This window comes from Rutidosis leptorrhynchoides, chromosome 11 (genome assembly GCF_046630445.1).
Source record: "Rutidosis leptorrhynchoides isolate AG116_Rl617_1_P2 chromosome 11, CSIRO_AGI_Rlap_v1, whole genome shotgun sequence".
Taxonomy (NCBI): Eukaryota; Viridiplantae; Streptophyta; class Magnoliopsida; order Asterales; family Asteraceae; genus Rutidosis; species Rutidosis leptorrhynchoides.
In genome coordinates, this window is record NC_092343.1 from 179,281,059 (window position 1) to 179,302,501 (window position 21,443).

The window sequence follows — 21,443 nt, forward strand, 5'->3', positions numbered from 1 at the left end:
ATACAACAATATATATACATACATACATATATATATATATATATATATATATATATATATATATATATATATATATATATATATATATATATATATATATATATATATATATATATATATATATATATATAACAAAGCGTAAACCGCCCAAGGTTAACCCCTTAACCCAATACCGAAACCAACTACCAAATACCAAAATAAAGATTGACCGAACTACACGAGCCTTAGTAAATCCGCATCCACACGAGACTACTATCTTCGATAACACAACAACATCGAGGTTGGCCGAACTACACGAGCCTTAGTAAATTCGAATCCACAAGAGATCACTACCTCAATAAGATGACCGAACTACACGCGTCATCGTGAATCCGCATACACACGTGATCCACTTCCCAAATCAAAAACCACGGTCCCGGGATTATAAAATCCACATCATCAGGGCTATCCAAAACACATCTCAACATCAACCCTTCGCCATTGGGGTTATATAATCCACATCACAAGCACATGTGATAACGTACACATAAAGTGCGCACCTCGCCAAAGGTGGTCAACCAAAACGCACAACCGTGCCAATTGGACCTATACACAAGTCCATCAAATCCACCTATATGCGAAGTGAGCTCTATAACCGAGAACCACTTCACCCGACCCGCATCCATCCTACACATACATATGCACATAGGATATTAACACTCATCTTGTCGTCTTGATGAATGCAACCGAACCAAACCGCAACACATTAATGGAACGTACCTATTCCATTATCACAATACAAACCATAATTAGGGTGGACTTACAAACCATCCCAATTGACACTTAGTGCAATTTCGACCCAAATGCACTTCCAAGCACAAACCGCACTCAAACTAACCAATAATCACTAACACAAGTGAGAATGGTCCTAATACGCCGATTAAACCCAATCATAGGTGTTAAACACCTATCTTGCCTAAAATGACCCTTAAACCCTAATTTTGACCCATTTCAAAATTAGTCAACCAAATACACCCAAAATGGTTCCAACACTCCCACAATCACTAAAACTAGTGATTAAACCCAATTCCAAGTCCTAATCATGGCCAAATTGGTTTCCAACTCAAAACCCGCCTTCATCACTTATAAACTCGAATCTTAGTGTTAACCATCCATTAACAACTAATAGGGTTTCATTATGAACTAACAATCAAAAACCCCTAAAATATGAACATGAACACAAAAACGAATTTCGGAGTTAGAGCTTACCACTAGTATCAACTTGTAGCTAAGAACGAGGAGAACAAAGTTGCCTCTTATGCTTTTGATCGAATCCCGCTTCTTCCTTTCCAAAATCCCTCTTGAGTGATTGGAAGTATTTAAGTTTTGAGAGAAAATGAAGAAGAAAAGGAAAAAGAAATAAAGAAAATGAGATGAGTGGATGGGATTTAAGATCTCAAATCTGGCACACACGCGAAATGACCGGAATTCCTCGATACCTCTTAAAATAACAAAATTCGGAACCAGCTCACCAGGAGCGCCGCGCCGCGGCCCTCTCCCTCCGCGCCGCGGTATATGCCTTGATCTGGGGTCCTTTTAATCAAGCTCCTAATCCTGAATCATTTGAAATGTCACGCCGTGACTTCCTCCTCCGCGCCGCGATGATGAACGTGTTTTGACCATTTTTCTCGTATGAACACCCTTCCACTCGTACACACTTGGTTCTCTTCCTTCACGAAACATACAAACACTTAGAACACGTACAACAACCCTTCAATCACTCTCGTACTCTATTTATGTACATGCAATACATATACATGCTCGATACACGCACGCACACACACACACACACACACACACACACACATATATATATATATATATATATATATATATATATATATATATATATATATATATATATATATAAAGCAGCTTATTCAAATGATGTAACACCCCGTTTTCATCATACATGTCTGAGGTGCGTAACTAGTCTTTAGAAAGTTCATACTTGGTTGTGTTTGTGATTAAGTGATTTAAAAATTGGGATTTAGAGGCCTACTGGTAAACTGTCGCGTCCCAAAAGGGTGTATCGCGTCATGTTACATCGCGAATCGCGATGGGTCTGGCTGAAACGCGACAAATTCTGAAACCCAACTTCTGTTCAAATATCGCGTTTGAAAAATACATGTCGCGTTAGGGTGTCGCGATACGCGACCTAGTGTCGCGGAACGCGATGAAAGTCGATGTATTGTCTTTTTTAACCCGATTAAATTGCATCTTTTAGGGGTGTATTGGTCTTTTCACTTGTGGCCGGTTTTGGGGACTTAAAAGCTGATACAAGCTTATCCTAACTCATTAAACACTCTTTCAACTACATCACATTCAATTTTAGAGAGAGAGTTAGGGTTTTAGTGAGAGAGAGCTCACTTGGAAAAGAAGGAGACCAAATCTCACCCGAGTCCAAGTTTTAAAGTTGTTCCCTACATCTCTAGCTACGTTGTGATAGTGTTGGTAAGTCCTAACTCCGTGTTTTGAGTTTAATTTGATTTATGGCTAGGGTTTGTTCATTTAGGACTTGTAAGACCCATTTGGGGGTTAAATGGGTGAATTTGGGTTAAATTGATGTGAGAAAATCCTAGGGTTTGTAATCTAGGGTTTGGTCTTGTGGTTTGGTGTTTGTAAGTATTAATTGTGTTATTAAAACACTAATACACTTGTGTAATGGTGAAAGGTTGTTAAAGGGTTCAAGTTTGACCAAATTGTGAGTCTAAGTGTTAAAATGGGTCAAATGGGTAATGGTTGACCTAGTTGGGAAAGATGGGTATGAAATACCTTAAGTTTGTGTTAATTAATGTTATTGGACTTTAATCACTAGCTTTAGTGATTAATGATGAGTCTTGGTCCAAATTGGGCAGTTTTGGTGTAAATGGGTCATTTAATGCGAATGGATCATTAAATGCACAAGTGGTGAATTGTTGGTGTCAAGTCCAACTAGTATGGTGTATTGAATGTGTACTTAATGTATTAGGTACTTCACTTTGAAGCTTGCAGATTTGCATAATCGTCACCTAGGCGTTAAGGTGAGTGGAATAATTATACGTATATATATATATGTCTTATTTATTTGGGAATGTTATGGTATGAACCAATGAGCCGGTAGTACCATGGCATGTAGGTGATGAGTGTCATGATGCGAACCACGAGCCGGTAGCATCAAGCATGAATCACGAGCCGGTAGTGCCAAAGTGTGAACCACGAGCCGGTAGCACTATAAAGGAGGTATGAACCACAAGCTGGTAGCGCCAAAGTGTGAACCATGAGCCGGTAGCACTATAAAGAGGCGTGAACCACAAGCTGGTAGCACCAAAGTGTGAACCACGAGCCGGTAGCACTATAAAGGAGGCGTGAACCATGAGCCGGTAGCGCCAAAGTGTGAACCACGAGCCAGTAGCACTATAAAGGAGTATGACTCAAATGCGTAGTGGCGTGAACCAAGGAGCCGGTAGCGTCATAGCATTACGTATGGTGTGAACCATGAGCCGGTAGCACCATAGCGTTTATGGTTAACCATATTGTGTTTGTTGATTATTGGTTAGCATGCTATATATATATATATATATATATATATATATATATATATATATATATATATATATATATATATATATATATATTGTGTTGAGTATATGCTAATGAGGTGTTGTGATAGTGTACGAATTGTTAGCATTAGGAGTATGATGGCATGCTAATTGTGTTATAAACTCGTATGAGGTATTTGGTGGGTGTGATTGCAAATAGATGGGTTATATACGTATTTGTATAATTGTTGCACTCACTAAACTTTGCTTACCCCTCTCGTTGTTTACTTTTTAGGTATGAACGTGGAGAAAGGGAAAGGGGTTATCGGGAATTAGATATTCTCATGTTGGTTGCCAGATGAAGCTTTTGGAAGTCGACTTATTGTTTTGGGTAGTTTAGTCCCAAACCATGCTCGTGTGTCGTTTGGTCTAAAACTATCATTTTAAGGTCGAACTTGTATTACATTTGGTTAATGGCCTTCGTGCCAAGTATGTAAACTTTGGATTGTTGGATGTTTAAACATTTTGTAAGAAACGGTTCATTTCATTTAACTATTTAAATGGCGCATTAATGGTTTATTATTTAAAAAAAAATTTGCCCGATGTATACGGGTTGGGTTGTTTCAAGTGGTATTAGAGCATGGTCTAAGGGATTTAAGCGACTTGAGATAGGTGCCTAGACTTAGACTTTATTGTGTGTGCGCTTTATGCGGGACTTGTAGGAGACGGGTCGGACCGGGTTTGGCTGGTGCCTAGGTTTAGGTGAACTAACCTTGTAATTAATTGTTTTGTGTTGTGTTTGCAATCATCAAGCAAGAAGGTCGTGGTACTAACGAGTGGATGCGATGTGCTCGCTTAATAATGACTAGCTACCATTGTTACGGGTGCAAATCGTGTCTAACGAGTGATGTAAGGTGATTGTTGAGCAAGATGGGGCGTTGTGGCGCGAGTGAATTTATATGCGTTCGTGGTTTAATCGTTTTTGCATTCCTTAGAATGAAGATGGAAGATGGATATGGAATGGACGGTCCTACTCAAGAAGGGAAGGATGAAATAACGTTAAGGATTGAGGCCGAGTTCGAACGCTATATCTCGATTTTCACCGACAAGGTTAAACAAGTTGTCCGAGAGTCGTTAGAGGGACTAGTAACCGAGATGGTCCGAGACCAAGTGACTAAGGTCGTAAGGGAAGAGTTGGAAAAGAGGTTTCTTGAACCTCAAGGTAGTGGTGATGAAGAAGTACTTGCAAGGTTAGAGTCACATGGCGCTTCTGGTAAGAGGGCGAGGAGTACGCCTGAGGGTGTAGGGAACGTGAAAGAGAGGAGTAAGGGAGTTTATGTACCTACGTGCTATAATTGTGCAAAAATGGGTCATTTGACACGTGATTGCCCAAATACACCTTCTAACAATGACACATGTTTTAAGTGTCAAAAAGAGGGACACCGAAAGGCGGAGTGTCCCGAGATGTTTAATGATCAAGGTAAAAGTGTAATGGAGAGCACGAGTAGCATGGTGAAGGGAGTGTCGGGATCCAATGTGTCAAAATGTTACAATTGTGGTCAAAGGGGACATAAGTCTCGCGAGTGTCCGTCGGGCAAGACTGTATGTTTTTACTGTCGGAAGGAAGGGCACCAGAAGTCAGAGTGTCCCGAATTGGTTGTTAAACAGATTTGCAAGTTGGGAGATTTCGCGCCTACGTGTTATAATTGTCTACAACGAGGTCATTTGGCACGGGATTGTGTGAGTATACCTCTAAACACGATAAAGTGCTTTATTTGCCAGAAGGAGGGACACCGAAAGTCGGAGTGTTCTTAATCATTTGCCGATCGGGTTAAGAGGTTAGAGCACGAGTATTCGATGGATAGTGAAGCACGGAAGTCCAACAATGCTACTTCAGGTACTTTCGTTTTCGATACAAAATGCCTTATGATTATTTGTTGAGTGCCGATGGATTCGGGTATGTGTTAGAAGACTTAACTCTTGTTTCGAGATCTAACTAGTCTCGAATGAACGTGTATGTAATTAGTACCCATAAGGGTCAGGAGTTAGTGAATTCGATGATGGTGCACCGGGGTGATGCTTGAGTCGTTAACTCGTGATAGTGTGACATGGGTCAGGTGCATTGTGTTAATACACAGTATTATTATGGGTATCATTCCTAATGGAATTACCCTACGATCAACGGTCGGATTGACAGATGAAGGGCGAAGGACTTAAGTTTCTAAGCATTCCTAGGGTGGAGTAATGGGTTTGGTTTTACCAACGTATACAAATGGGCTTTAGTATTGGGTTGATAACGCGTGTTCGTTATGGTGTCGGAAGTTGAAGAACCGTAAGGTTCATAGGTTGGTTATAATTGAAGTCATTTAGTCGTAAGAATAGTAGCACGGGATGAATGGAACAATGTGATGTGACGTGCGAATCGTGAGGTACTAGACTGGTAAATTTCATCTCCCTTTAACGAGATGGTTGTGCAAGATCGTCGGGAATGCGGACACGGACTTGACGGTCAAACAACTCAAGGACGGTGGTTGATGGCGAAGATGCGGGTGACGCAATTGTTAAGTAACATTGTTCGCACTTTTTCCCAGAGGATAAGCATGGGTGTACTGTCGGTCGGACAAATTCAGGTACAATGAGTCGAGTGAACCCACTGGTTGGAAAGTCTACCCTGCGGGTAGCTTCATCTTTGATATACGAGGTACGAGTTATGTGGGCGGTAGGTCGTTGCTTAATTGACGCCAACGGTTGACAGTGAGCGTCGATGTTAAGGTGAAAGGAAATTCGCTAGAATTCGTGGGCTATGATCGATGAGGAGATTGGTCGTATAGGTCGATGTGTTGTGTCTTGACTCTGTTGCTGAGTCTTTGGTTGCCTATGTAGTGACCCGAACTTTTCCATGTTTATATATATTAATTGAGATTGATATTTACATGATTAAATGTTTCCAACATGTTAAGCAATCAAACTTGTTAAGACTTGATTAATTGAAATATGTTTCATATAGACAATTGACCACCCAAGTTGACCGGCGATTCACGAACGTTAAAACTTGTAAAAACGACATGACGATATATATATGGATATACATATGGTTAACATGAGATTATGATATGTAAGTATCTCCATAAGTATATTAATAATGAGTTATATACATATAAACAAGACTACTAACTTAAGGATTTCGAAACGAGACATATATGTAATGATTATCGTTGTAACGACATTTAAATGTATATATATCATATTAAGATATATTAATATATCATAATATCATGATAATATAATAATTTAACATCTCATTAGATATAATAAACAATGGGTTAACAACATTAATTGAGATCGTTAACTTAAAGGTTTCAAAACAACACTTACATGTAACGACTAACGATGACTTAACGACTAAGTTAAAATGTATATACATGTAGTGTATTTAGATGTATTAAAATACTTTTTGAAGACTTCAAGACATATATCAAAACACTCATACTTAACGAAAATGGTTACAGTTACTTTTCCATTCTTTTCTTTCATCAAGAATTCTAGTCGTATTCTTACCCGTATTATACACCGCTTCAAAACGTACTTACTATGAGTATATACCAATAGGAACTAGCATGGGATTCCACTCTTGATTATGTCATGTATGACTAATCAATTTTAACTTCTACCATGAGCTAGTCAACTAACTAGAACTCCTTTTAACCCCACTCACCACTCACCAATTACCACTCATCATTCACTCCATTTCACTTCCAATTCTCTTTCTAATTCTCTCTCAACACACACACACACACACACACACTATTATGAAAGTATTTTTCCAGTATTTAATCATCATCTTCATCAAAAATCACTTCAAGAATCAAGCTATAATCATCATAGGAAGAACACTTCAAGAACACTTCAAAAATCCCTTCAAGTTTACTAATTTACTTCCAAGCTTTCTAATCCATTCCAAGTAATCATTTAATATCAAGAAACCTTTGTTATATATAGTAGGTTATCTTTCTTATTCAAGGTAATATTCATATTCAAACTTTGATTCAATTTCTATAACTATAAACTATCTTAATTCGAGTAAAAATCTTACTTGAACTTGTTTTTGTGTCATGATCCTACTTCAAGAACTTTCAAGCCATCCAAGATCCTTTGAAGCTAGATCATTTCTTGTCACTTCCAGTAGGTTTACCTACTAAACTTGAGGTAGTAATGATGTTCATAACATCATTCGATTCATATATATAAAACTATCTTATTCGAAGGTTTAAACTCGTAATCACTAGAACATAGTTTAGTTAATTCTAAACTTGTTCGCAAACAAACGTTAATCCTTCTAACTTGACTTTTAAAATTAACTACACACATGTTCTATATCTATATGATATGCTAACTTAATGATTTAAAACCTGGAAACACAAAAAACACCGTAAAATCGGATTTACGCCGTCGTAGTAACACCGCGGGCTGTTTTGGGTTAGTTAATTAAAAACTATGATAAACTTTGATCTAAAAGTTGTTATTCTGAGAAAATGATTTTTATTATGAACATGAAACTATATCCAAAAATTATGGTTAAACTCAAAGTGGAAGTATGTTTTCTAAAATGGTCATCTAGATGTCGTTCTTTCGACTGAAATGACTACCTTTACAAAAATGAATTGTAACTTATTTTTCTGACTATAAACCTATACTTTTTCTGTTTAGATTCATAAAATAGAGTTCAATATGAAACCATAGCAATTTTATTCACTCAAAACGGATTTAAAATGAAGAAGTTATGGGTAAAACAAGATTGGATAATTTTTCTCATTTTAGCTACGTGAAAATTGGTAACAAATCTATTCCAGCCATAACTTAATCAACTTGTATTGTATATTATGTAATCTTGAGATATCATAGACACGTATACAATGTTTCGACCTATCATGTAGACACATCTATATATATTTCGGAACAACCATAGACACTCTATATGTGAATGTTGGAGTTAGCTATACAGGGTTGAGGTTGATTCCAAAATATATATAGTTTGAGTTGTGATCAATACTGAGATACGTATACACTGGGTCGTGGATTGATTCAAGATAATATTTATCGATTTATTTCTGTACATCTAACTGTGGACAACTAGTTATAGGTTACTAACGAGGACAGCTGACTTAATAAACTTAAAACATCAAAATATATTAAAAGTGTTGTAAATATATTTTAAACATACTTTGATATATATGTATATATTGTTATAGGTTCGTGAATCAACCAGTGGCCAAGTCTTATTTCCCGACGAAGTAAAAATCTGTGAAAGTGAGTTATAGTCCCATTTTTAAAATCTAATATTTTTGGGATAAGAATACATGCAGGTTTTATAAATGATTTACAAAATAGACACAAGTACGTGAAACTACATTCTATGGTTGAATTATCGAAATCGAATATGCCCCTTTTTATTAAGTCTGGTAATCTAAGAATTAGGGAACAGACACCCTAATTGACGCGAATCCTAAAGATAGATCTATTGGGCCTAACAAACCCCATCCAAAGTACCGGATGCTTTAGTACTTCGAAATTTATATCATATCCGAAGGGTGTCCCGGAATGATGGGGATATTCTTATATATATGCATCTTGTTAATGTCGGTTACCAGGTGTTCACCATATGAATGATTTTTATCTCTATGTATGGGATGTGTATTGAAATATGAAATCTTGTTGTCTATTGTTACGATTTGATACATATAGGTTAAACCTATAACTCACCAACATTTTTGTTGACGTTTAAAGCATGTTTATTCTCAGGTGAATACTAAGAGCTTCCGCTGTTGCATACTAAAATAAGGACAAGATTTGGAGTCCATGTTTGTATGATATTGTGTAAAAACTGCATTCAAGAAACTGATTTCGATGTAACATATTTGTATTGTAAACCATTATGTAATGGTCGTGTGTAAACAGGATATTTTAGATTATCATTATTTGATAATCTACGTAAATCTTTTAAACCTTTATTTATGAAATAAAGGTTATGGTTTGTTTTAAAAATGAATGCAGTCTTTGAAAAACGTCTCATATAGAGGTCAAAACCTCGCAACGAAATCAATTAATATGGAACGTTTTTAATCAATAAGAACATGACATTTCAGCCTAGGCTTTTTACGTTGTGGTTTTTGGGTCGTTAAACTCGTTCGAGTGAGACCTGTAGGATTTGTCGATTGTGTTGAGCATTATAGTGAAACCAATTAGGGCGTAGCCAGAGTGTAGTTGTACGTTTGACGACATTAACATGCTAGGAGGTATATACATGTTAATTGGTGGTTTGATTTCGTTGGCTTGGATATGATGTGGCGAGTGTGGTACGCTCTTGACGCCCACTCTTTTCTTCTAAGATTTTCGGGTGTATGTGTGGTATGCCATTCAAGAGGCATTTTCGTTAACCACGATTATAGTTTGATGCGGTGCGTGTAGTAAGTGTTCATAGAATTAATGTGAGATGGTGACCGTGATGATGTTTAAGAAGAAGTCGGAAGAGCATAAGCCTTGGTGTTTCCAAGCATCTCTTTAGTGATGAGTTGAAAGGTTAATAGGCTAGTGGTGCGACCTAGATGAATTGAGACTAGCGGGTGTCGCTAGAAGGTTATAGGCATTGATCCGTAAGGTTCTTGGAAATTGCGTGACTTCGAGTAGCCAGAAGACGCGTGACACCGAGGGTAGACCCCGTAAGGGTCGAGCTCTTGAGACTCGGTGGTAGCGATGGGAGTTGCATAACACTGCGTCAGGTGCCTCCTTATACCTGCTAGTGAAATGCTCCACTCCGATGGTGTGATTACTCTGTATTTGGGTACCGGTGAGAAAACCAAAGATACAACTGTGGTTTACTGCTGTATTTAGCGGGCGTTAGCGAATGACTGATTTAAAGGATCGAGGTTCGAATATCTTGGTATAGGTCTGTGAAGAATCGTTGAGTATGACCAGCGTCAAGACCGGTTGTGTGGGTTGTGATTCGTGGACTGATTCACAAATTCCCGAAGAGGAACCGGAAGAAGAGTCGGAACCGGAAGAAGAATCAGAACCGGAAGAGGAGGAACCGGAGGAGGAAATAGAACCGGTGGGGGAAATAATAAAACGGTTAAGTAAAAGAAAATCCTCAACCAACCGACCAAGGTTAATTATGGTCAATGGTGTTTCCGCCAAGGAAGCAAAATATTGGGAGGATTACCAATTCTCCGATGAATCGGATTCCGAAGAGAATTCCGATGATGTTATAGAAATTACCCCAACTGAATTTAAAAAGGCAAAAGAAAATAATAAGGGAAAGGGCATAAAAATAGAGAAATCTAATTCCAACCCCGATGAACTTTATATGTATCGTCAACCCCCGAAGCCCTTAAGTTGTAACAATGACCCGGGAACCTCTAAACCACCAGGTTTTTCTAAACCAATGTGGAAAACGACGGCTCGTATTAGGGGAACATCATATATCCCTAGAAACTTGGCAAAACGAACCAAAAGTGAAGAAGAAGAAATGAGCGAGTCAGAATAAGTAGTTGTATTCGTGTGGTGTAATATATGTAATATAGTGTGCTTATGCTTTATGATATATGTAAAAATTGCTTGTATTAATAAGTAATTTTTTTTATGAATCTAACTCTTGTCTATTTTATAGTTAAAAACACAAAATGGATAGACAACCCAATATTTTAAGAGATCTACCCGGAGACATGATTGATGAAATCTTGTCTAGAGTCGGTCAGAATTCCTCGGCACAACTATTTAAGGCGAAATCAGTTTGTAAGACATTCGAAGAACGTTCCAAGAATGTCTTGGTTTATAAAAGGCTTTCGTTCGAAAGATGGGGGATATCACATTGGGAAATCCATAAGTTACGATGTGTTTACTTTGACGCATATATTGCGGGGAACCCAAATGCTATTTTACGCAACGGGTTAAGAAATTATTTTGACTCAGTATATCCGAATATAGGACTTCGTGATTTAGAAAAAGCGGCTAACATGCAACATAAAGAAGCATGTTATGCTTACGGGTTAGTAATGTTCGCTTCTCACCAAAGTGAGAACAAGAACATCGGGCTACAACTATTAAACAAAACGTTCCCACAAGTGACAGAGTCTGTAATTGGGGTAAGAAATGAGGTTTTTAGGTTATTACGAGACTGTTGGTCATTACGTAACCCTCATCCCTTTGATGACGTTACAACACGCTGTCTTATCAACGGCCATAACGGTTATGTTCCACAAGACCAAGGATGGGAAGTAGTCCTAGTAAAACCAGAATGCATGACTTGTTTCTGGACGTATGAATTACGTGTCTTTATTGCCTTTGCTGAACGACTTGTGTACTAGCTAGAATTATCTTCACAACTATCTTGTATCAAAGTTATTGTGTGCTATATTTCATGCTTTATGTAAAATAAGCGGTATTGTAAGTTTGTAAAATATTGTATAAAAGTTTGAACGCGAAATATTATTACAATCAGTTTTTCATATAGAATTGTAGTAGTTGAATTGTATATTAGCTACTAAGCATGAACTTAACGGGTAGGTACTACCTGAATTTAAACTTATAAAACGCTAATATGAAGAAAAAGCTTTTATAAATGAGTTCATATTATGCTACGAAATACTATTAACTACTCCTAATATTCTGTATGATTAACTTGTTCCATTTGACTATTTTGAAGGAAATGGAACCGACTACTCGACACACCGTGAATATGAATGAAGAGGAATTCCGTACTTTTCTAGCTTCAAACATAGCCGCAGTACAGGCTGCGCTACATACCAACAATAACCTTGGATCTGGCAGTACAGGAAATCGTGTAGGATGCACCTACAAAGAATTCACTGCCTGCAAACCTTTGGAATTTGATGGAACCGAAGGACCGATCGGATTGAAACGGTGGACCGAGAAGGTCGAATCGGTGTTTCCCATAAGTAAGTGTACTGAAGAGGATAAAGTGAAGTACGCTACGCATACCTTCACAGGTTCTGCGTTAACATGGTGGAATACCTATCTAGAGCAAGTGGGACAAGATGATGCGTACGCACTACCGTGGTCAGCATTCAAGCACTTGATGAACGAGAAGTACCGTCCCAGAACCGAGGTCAATAAGCTCAAGATAGAACTTAGAGGGTTACGAACTCAAGGATTTGATATTACCACGTACGAAAGACGATTCACAGAATTGTGCCTATTGTGTCCGGGAGCATTCGAAGATGAGGAAGAGAAGATCGACGCGTTTGTGAAAGGATTACCGGAAAGAATCCAAGAAGATATAAGTTCAAACGAGCCCGCCTCCATACAACAGGCATGTAGAATGGCTCACAAACTAGTGAACCAGATTGAAGAAAGAATTAAAGAACAGACTGCTGAAGAGGCCAATGTGAAGCAAGTCAAAAGAAAGTGGGAGGAAAACGGTGATAAGAATCACCAATACAACAACAACAGCAATTACAACAATAATCGCAACAATTATCCCAACAATCGCAATATCAATCGCAACTACAACAAATGGCCCAATAACAACAACAACAACAACAGCAACTACAACAATCATCCCAACAACAATAATAACCGCAACAACAACAACAACAATAATCAGAAGCAGCTATGCCAAAGGTGTGAAAAGTATCACTCAGGGTTCTGCACCAAATTTTGCAACAAGTGTAAAAGAAATGGTCATAGCGCGGCGAAGTGTGAGGTCTACGGACCAGGGGTTAATAGAACGAAAGGAACAAATGGGGTCGGAACGAGTAATGGCGAAGCAAGTAGTGTCGGAGCAAGTTATGCCAATGTAGTTTGTTATAAATGTGGAAAACCGGGCCACATTATTAGAAATTGCCCGAACCAGGAGAACACGAATGGACAAGGCCGCGGAAGAGTTTTCAATATTAATGCGGCAGAGGCACAGGAAGACCCGGAGCTTGTTACGGGTACGTTTCTTATTGACAATAAATCTGCTTACGTTTTATTTGATTCGGGTGCGGATAGAAGCTATATGAGTAGAGATTTTTGTGCTAAATTAAGTTGTCCATTGACGCCTTTGGATAGTAAATTTTTACTCGAATTAGCAAATGGTAAATTAATTTCAGCAGATAATATATGTCGAAATCGAGAAATTAAACTGGTTAGCGAAACATTTAAGATTGATTTGATACCAGTAGAGTTAGGGAGTTTTAATGTGATAATCGGTATGGACTGGTTGAAAGAAGTGAAAGCAGAGATCGTTTGTTACAAAAATGCAATTCGCATTATACGAGAAAAAGGAAAACCCTTAATGGTGTACGGAGAAAAGGGCAACACGAAGCTACATATTATTAGTAATTTGAAGGCACAAAAACTAATAAGAAAAGGTTGCTATGCTGTTCTAGCACATGTCGAGAAAGTACAAACTGAAGAAAAGAGCATCAATGATGTTCCCATTGCAAAAGAATTTCCCGATGTATTTCCGAAAGAATTACCGGGATTACTCCCACAGCGATCCGTTGAATTTCAAATAGATCTTGTACCAGGAGCTGCACCAATAGCTCGTGCTCCTTACAGACTCGCACCCAGCGAGATGAAAGAACTGCAAAGCCAATTACAAGAACTTTTAGAGCGTGGTTTCATTCGACCAAGCACATCACCGTCGAGAGCTCCTATTTTGTTTGTCAAGAAGAAAGATGGTACATTCAGGTTGTGTATCGACTACCGAGAGTTGAACAAACTTACCATCAAGAACCGCTACCCACTACCGAGAATCGACGACTTATTTGATCAACTACAAGGCTCGTCTGTTTATTCAAAGATTGACTTACGTTCCGGGTATCATCAAATGCGGGTGAAAGAAGATGATATTCCAAAGATTGCTTTCAGAACACGTTACGGTCATTACGAGTTTATGGTCATGCCGTTTGGATTAACTAATGCACCAGCTGTGTTCATGGACCTTATGAACCGAGTGTGTGGACCATACCTTGACAAGTTTGTCATTGTTTTCATTGATGACATACTTATTTACTCAAAGAATGACCAAGAACACGGTGAACATTTGAGAAAGGTGTTAGAAGTATTGAGGAAGGAAGAATTGTACGCTAAGTTTTCAAAGTGTGCATTTTGGTTGGAAGAAGTTCAATTCCTCGGTCACATAGTGAACAAAGAAGGTATTAAGGTGGATCCGGCAAAGATAGAAACTGTTGAAAAGTGGGAAACCCCGAAAACTCGAAACACATACGCCAGTTTTTAGGACTAGCTGGTTACTACAGAAGGTTCATCCAAGACTTTTCCAGAATAGCAAAACCCTTGACTGCATTAACGCATAAAGGGAAGAAATTTGAATGGAATGATGAACAAGAGAAAGCATTTCAGTTATTAAAGAAAAAGCTAACTACGGCACCTATATTGTCATTGCCTGAAGGGAATGATGATTTTGTGATTTATTGTGACGCATCAAAGCAAGGTCTCGGTTGTGTATTAATGCAACGAACGAAGGTGATTGCTTATGCGTCTAGACAATTGAAGATTCACGAACAAAATTATACGATGCATGATTTGGAATTAGGCGCGGTTGTTTTTGCATTAAAGACTTGGAGGCACTACTTATATGGGGTCAAAAGTATTATATATACCGACCACAAAGTCTTCAACACATATTTAATCAGAAACAACTGAATATGAGGCAGCGTAGGTGGATTGAATTATTGAATGATTACGACTTTGAGATTCGTTACCACCCGGGGAAGGCAAATGTGGTAGCCGATGCCTTGAGCAGGAAGGACAGAGAACCCATTCGAGTAAAATCTATGAATATAATGATTCATAATAACCTTACAACTCAAATAAAGGAGGCGCAACAAGGAGTTTTAAAAGAGGGAAATTTAAAGGATGAAATACCCAAAGGATCGGAGAAACATCTTAATATTAGAGAAGACGGAACCCGGTATAGGGCTGAAAGGATTTGGGTACCAAAATTTGGAGATATGAGAGAAATGGTACTTAGAGAAGCTCATAAAACCAGATACTCAATACATCCTGGAACGGGGAAGATGTACAAGGATCTCAGGAAATATTTTTGGTGGCCGGGTATGAAAGCCGATGTTGCTAAATACGTAGGAGAATGTTTGACGTGTTCTAAGGTCAAAGCTGAGCATCAGAAACCATCAGGTCTACTTCAACAACCCGAAATCCCGGAATGGAAATGGGAAAACATTACCATGGATTTCATCACTAAATTGCCAAGGACTGCAAGTGGTTTTGAAACTATTTGGGTAATAGTTGATCGTCTCACCAAATCAGCACATTTCCTGCCAATAAGAGAAGATGACAAGATGGAGAAGTTAGCACGACTGTATTTGAAGGAAGTCGTCTCCAGACATGGAATACCAATCTCTATTATCTCTGATAGGGATGGCAGATTTATTTCAAGATTCTGGCAGACATTACAGCAAGCATTAGGAACTCGTCTAGACATGAGTACTGCCTATCATCCACAAACTGATGGGCAGAGCGAAAGGACGATACAAACGCTTGAAGACATGCTACAAGCATGTGTTATTGATTTCGGAAACAGTTGGGATCGACATCTACCATTTGCAGAATTTTCCTACAACAACAGCTACCATTCAAGCATTGAGATGGCGCCGTTTGAAGCACTTTATGGTAGAAAGTGCAGGTCTCCGATTTGTTGGAGTGAAGTGGGGGATAGACAGATTACGGGTTCGGAGATTATACAAGAAACTACCGAGAAGATCATCCAAATTCAACAACGGTTGAAAACCGCCCAAAGTCGACAAAAGAGCTACGCTGACATTAAAAGAAAAGATATAGAATTTGAAATTGGAGAGATGGTGATAAGGCTAAAAAGGAACATATATTTCATAGCAAAATCCCCCAAGAAAGACAAGATTTTAGTTGCAATTGTTCCATTTTCGAGTAATATTCGTTTATTTTAAATAAGTGCGAAGACAAAAGGCGAAAACGAAGATTTGAAGACGCAAAGGTCCAAAAAACTCAAAAGTACAAGATACAATCAAAAAGGTTCAAATTATTGATGAAGAACGTCTAAAAATGACAAGAGTACAAGTTACAAAACGCAAAGTACACGATATAAAATTGTACGAAAGGACGTTCAAAAATCCGGAACCAGGACATGAACCAACTCTCAACGCTCGACGCAACGGTGTAAAAATTACGAGTCAACTATGCACAAGAATAAAATATAATATTTAAATAATTCATAATAAGAATAATATTAAATAATAAAAAGTTGTTAATTGAGCATAGTTCAGGGGTCGTAAATGAAAATTCAATTTCTAATTTCGCCTATAAAAGGCTATGTAACGATCAATTGAAATATACATTTTTCTATCCTAAATCTATATATCGATCCATCTATCTATTATCAATATCTATATTCTATATCTCTATCATAATGTTAACTTAATAAGATATAACAATAATCTTAATTTTAATTTTAAATTATGATAATAATAAGATTTATGATAGAGATCGTTTGAGTGTGTAAGTCGAAATTCTGTCCGTGTAACGCTACGCTATTTTTAATCATTGTAAGTTATGTTCAACCTTTTTATATTAATGTCTCGTAGCTAAGTTATTATTATGCTTATTTAAAACGAAGTAATCATGATGTTGGGCTAATTACTAAAATTGGGTAATTGGGCTTTGTACCATAATTAAGGTTTGGGCAAAAGACCGACACTTGTGGAAATTGGACTATTGACTATTAATAGATGGGGGGTATTGTCTAATTGAGTGACAACTCATTGGAGTCTGTCGAACCTATCTTCAAATTAATTATCCTACTAATTAATAATGATTATGGTTGTCCTATTTAGTGACGTTCATATGGAATCTATTATAATCATTTAATTAATTATTCGGGTTGGGTAATTGATTATTCAAACTGATCAAGTGGGTAAATTAATATTCATATCTAATCAAAACAGGGGTAGATTACATACAGTGATAACTGGTGTAATTGTTGACAGAAGTGATAACTGCGTCACAGTTTAAATCCTTAATTAGTTGGAATATTTGACTTCGGGTATAAGGGTAATTTGACGAGGACACTCGCACTTTATATTTATGACCGATGGACTATTATGGATAAAAACCAGATAGGTATCAAATAAACCATGACAAAGGACAATTAACCCGAGTAACAATTAATTAAAATCAAAACGTCAAACATCATGATTACGGAAGTTTAAATAAGCATAATCCTTTTATTTCATATTCTATCGCAATTTTATTTATTGTTATTTTATTTATCGTCATTTATTTATTTTACGCACTTTAATTATTGTCATTTATCTTTACGCTTAAAAATATAAAATCGACAAACCGGTCATTAAACGGTAAAAACCCCCCTTTTATAATAATATTACTACTTATATATATATATATATATATATATATATATATATATATATATATATATATATATATATATATTTATATAAATATAGTTTTATAAAAATATAGTACGTAATCACTAGCTCCCTGTGGAACGAACCGGACTTACTAAAAACTACACTACTCTACGATTAGGTACACTGCCTATAGTGTTGTAGCAAGGTTTAGGTATATCCCATCCGTAAATTAATAAAACTTGTGTCATATTTTGTAGTATTTTGTATTGAAAATAATACTATTTCGTACCCTCACGCTACATCATCAAGTTTTTGGCGCCGCTGCCGGGGAGCGCTAAAACGCTATATTTTTAATTATAATAATATTGAAATAAAATATAATAATATAATAATATTGAAATAAAATATAATAATATAATAATATTGAAATAGAATATAATAATATAATAATATTTTAGAATCAAATTTAATACGTAAAAGTTTTAAAAGTTTTAAAAAGTCGTATTTATTAAATACTTCAGGGGTATATTATGTAACTTATAATTAATAATTTCTATCATGTCGCTTTCATGTGAATAGTAAATTAATTAATTTATTTTTATTTACTATTCATGAATAGTAAATGAATTAAAAAAAAAGTTTTGAAAAAAAATAATATTATAATAAAAAAAAATATTCGTTTTTAAAAAAAAAAATATCAAAAAAAAAAAAAAAAAAAAAAATTGTAAAAAAAATCGTTTTTTTTTTTAAAAAAAAAATTTTTTTAAAAAAAAAGTTTTAAAAAAAAAATTATATAATAAAAAAATTTAAAAAAAAAAATTTAAAATCCTTAAAAAACGAAAAAAAAAATAAAAATTAAAAAAAAAAGTTTTTTTTTTTTTTTTTATTACCTTTAAATTTTTAGACTCTAGTTACAATTTTTAGTATTAAGTTTAGTTTTGCCATAGTTATTTTTATTTCTAGAATTTTTAGGTTTGCCGTAAAATCCCTTAAGTGCTTATTCCTTAGACTAAGATTTATGTGCTTTAGAATTTTGCGACGCCGTTTTTCGCGCCACTTTCTTATTTTTATTTTTCGACGCCTATTTTTCGACCTTTTATTTTTCGACATTTTTCGACGCGCAATCTTTTTCTCTCTTATTTCTCGCCATTCTAGTTTTTAGGACTTAGAATTTTTTCTACTTCTTCTCTAAATTTCTTAAAATTACGAAAATTTATTTTAAGTGGTTAAATTGATAGACATCAAAATTTTCTGGTTCGTAGTAATAGTTGGATTTGTACGTGGACCGGGTTATTGGAGCCAAACAGTACTCAATTATATTGAGACCAAACGAATCCTGCCCCTCTGCTGCATCTTTTGGCTATTCGAAACGTGGGCAAAATCAGAAAAGTCTATTGATTGGATAACTTATTATAATTTTTCTTTCCTTTTAAAAACTAATAGGATATTCAGTGAATGCACCGAGCAAGACGTTCACCACCTTTTGTACGTTCACCACCTGTAACTAGATCAAGACATTTAGCAAATATAACCGCCGTTGATTTTTCTTTAGAATCGTCATCCAGTCGACCAAGTACTTCAGTTCAAATTTCCGATAACCCAGTTTTTGAAACAAACCTCACAATTGAGAATCCGGAGAATACTCAGGGACAATTCCGAGACCCTGATCCACTAATTATTCCTCCAGAACCACCAATCATTCAAACAGAGATTGTTGAGGAAGAAACCATTAAATTAGAAACCTCTAGTGATTCGGATACAACACTTTCAATCATGGAAAATCTAGAACCTCTAAGTATGGAAGACCGAATGAGAGCCACACGCACGGGCCAAGGTCACGCCATTATTAAGCCAGACATTAATGCGCCAGATTATGAAATCAAAGGACAAATCCTACACATGGTAACTAATCAGTGCCAATATAGTGGTGCGCCGAAGGAAGATCCAAACGAACATCTTCGTACGTTTAATAGGATCTGTACACTATTCAAAATCCGAGAAGTTGAGGATGAACAGATCTATCTCATGTTGTTTCCCTGGACTTTAAAGGGAGAAGCCAAAGATTGGTTAGAATCATTACCTGAAGGGGCGATTGACACATGGGATGTTTTAGTTGAGAAATTTCTTAAAAGATTCTTTCCGGCATTCAAAGCCGTGAGACTTCAAGGAGAAATTGTTACGTTCGCGCAAAAGCCAAATGAAACATTATATGAGGCGTGGACAAGATTCAGAAGGATGTTGAGAGGATGTCCTCAACACGGTTTAGACACTTACCAAATAGTACAAATATTCTACCAAGGTGTCAACGTTGCTACACGAAAAGACATCAACATAACTGCAGGTGGTTCCATCATGAAGAAAACCGCAACTGAAGCTTACAAAATTATTGATAATACAGCCTCCCACTCTCATGAGTGGCACCAAGAAAAAGATATCTTTCGATCATCTAAAGCGGCTAGAGCCGATTCTAGCCATGACTTTGATTCCGTTTCCGCAAAAATAGATGCTTTCGAAAGACGAATGGAAAAGATGAATAAAGATATTCACGCAATACGAATCAGTTGTGAGCTATGCGGTGGACCACACTTATTGAAAGATTGTCACATTGAACCAACCATGGAACAACGAGAGAATGTTTTCTATATGAACCAAAGGCCGGGAAATAATTATCAAAATAATTATCAACCGCCAAAGCTAAACTTCAATCGAAATCAAAACATTCTTTACAATCCAAAAGGACCCGAAAATAACTGGTATAACCAACAAGGTCCGAATAACCAACCAACTCAAAACAACACTTTCAATCAACAAAGACCTGGCTTGTATAAACCACCACAACAAACCGAAGAGAAAAAGTCAAATATGGAAGACGTGGTATTCAAGCTAGTTGAATCTCAAACACAATTTATTGAAACTCAAGCCCAAACAAATGAGAGGTTTGATCAGTCATTAAGAACTCAACAAGCTTCCATTTTGAATCTAGAAAAACACGTAGGTACTCTTGCTAGCTTAATGAGTGAGAGGGAACAAGGAAAGCTACCGAGTAATACTGAAGCAAATCCTCGGAATGAGAATGTTAACATGGTTTCAACAAATTCTGAAAAATCAGCTCCGGAAGATGGGAAGGTTTTAGATGAGAATAAAAATGAAGAAGTTACACCACCACCACCAGAGTATGTAAAGCCAGTGGTGGCACCATACAAACCACCCATCCCGTTTCCAAGAAAAGGAGTTGAGTATGAGCAAGTAATAAGTAATAAAGATTGTGATACTTCTGGAAAGAAGAAGAAGAAAAAGAATAAGAAAGTACAAGAAACAAAAGCCGTAGAAGTAAACCCGGTGAATACAATTCCACCAAAACCTCCACCTAGGGTAGGTGATCCGGGTGAATTTATTGTTCCTTGTCTACTTAGTGATTGTGTCATGTATGATGCACTAGCAGATTTAGGTGCAAGTGTAAGTGTTATGCCTCTTTCCTTATATAAGAGATTAGGTG

The 21,443-nt window shown here is 36.7% G+C and overlaps 1 non-coding gene across 1 annotated transcript; it reads right to left on the reverse strand.

Annotated features, from left to right (window-relative positions):
* Positions 1-20,104: 20,104 nt before the first annotated feature.
* LOC139879254 (small nucleolar RNA R71) lies at positions 20,105-20,211 on the reverse strand. Its single transcript, XR_011770107.1, has one exon. It is a non-coding gene; the product is annotated as a small nucleolar RNA R71 (small nucleolar RNA).
* Between the last annotated feature and the right edge of the window lie 1,232 nt (positions 20,212-21,443).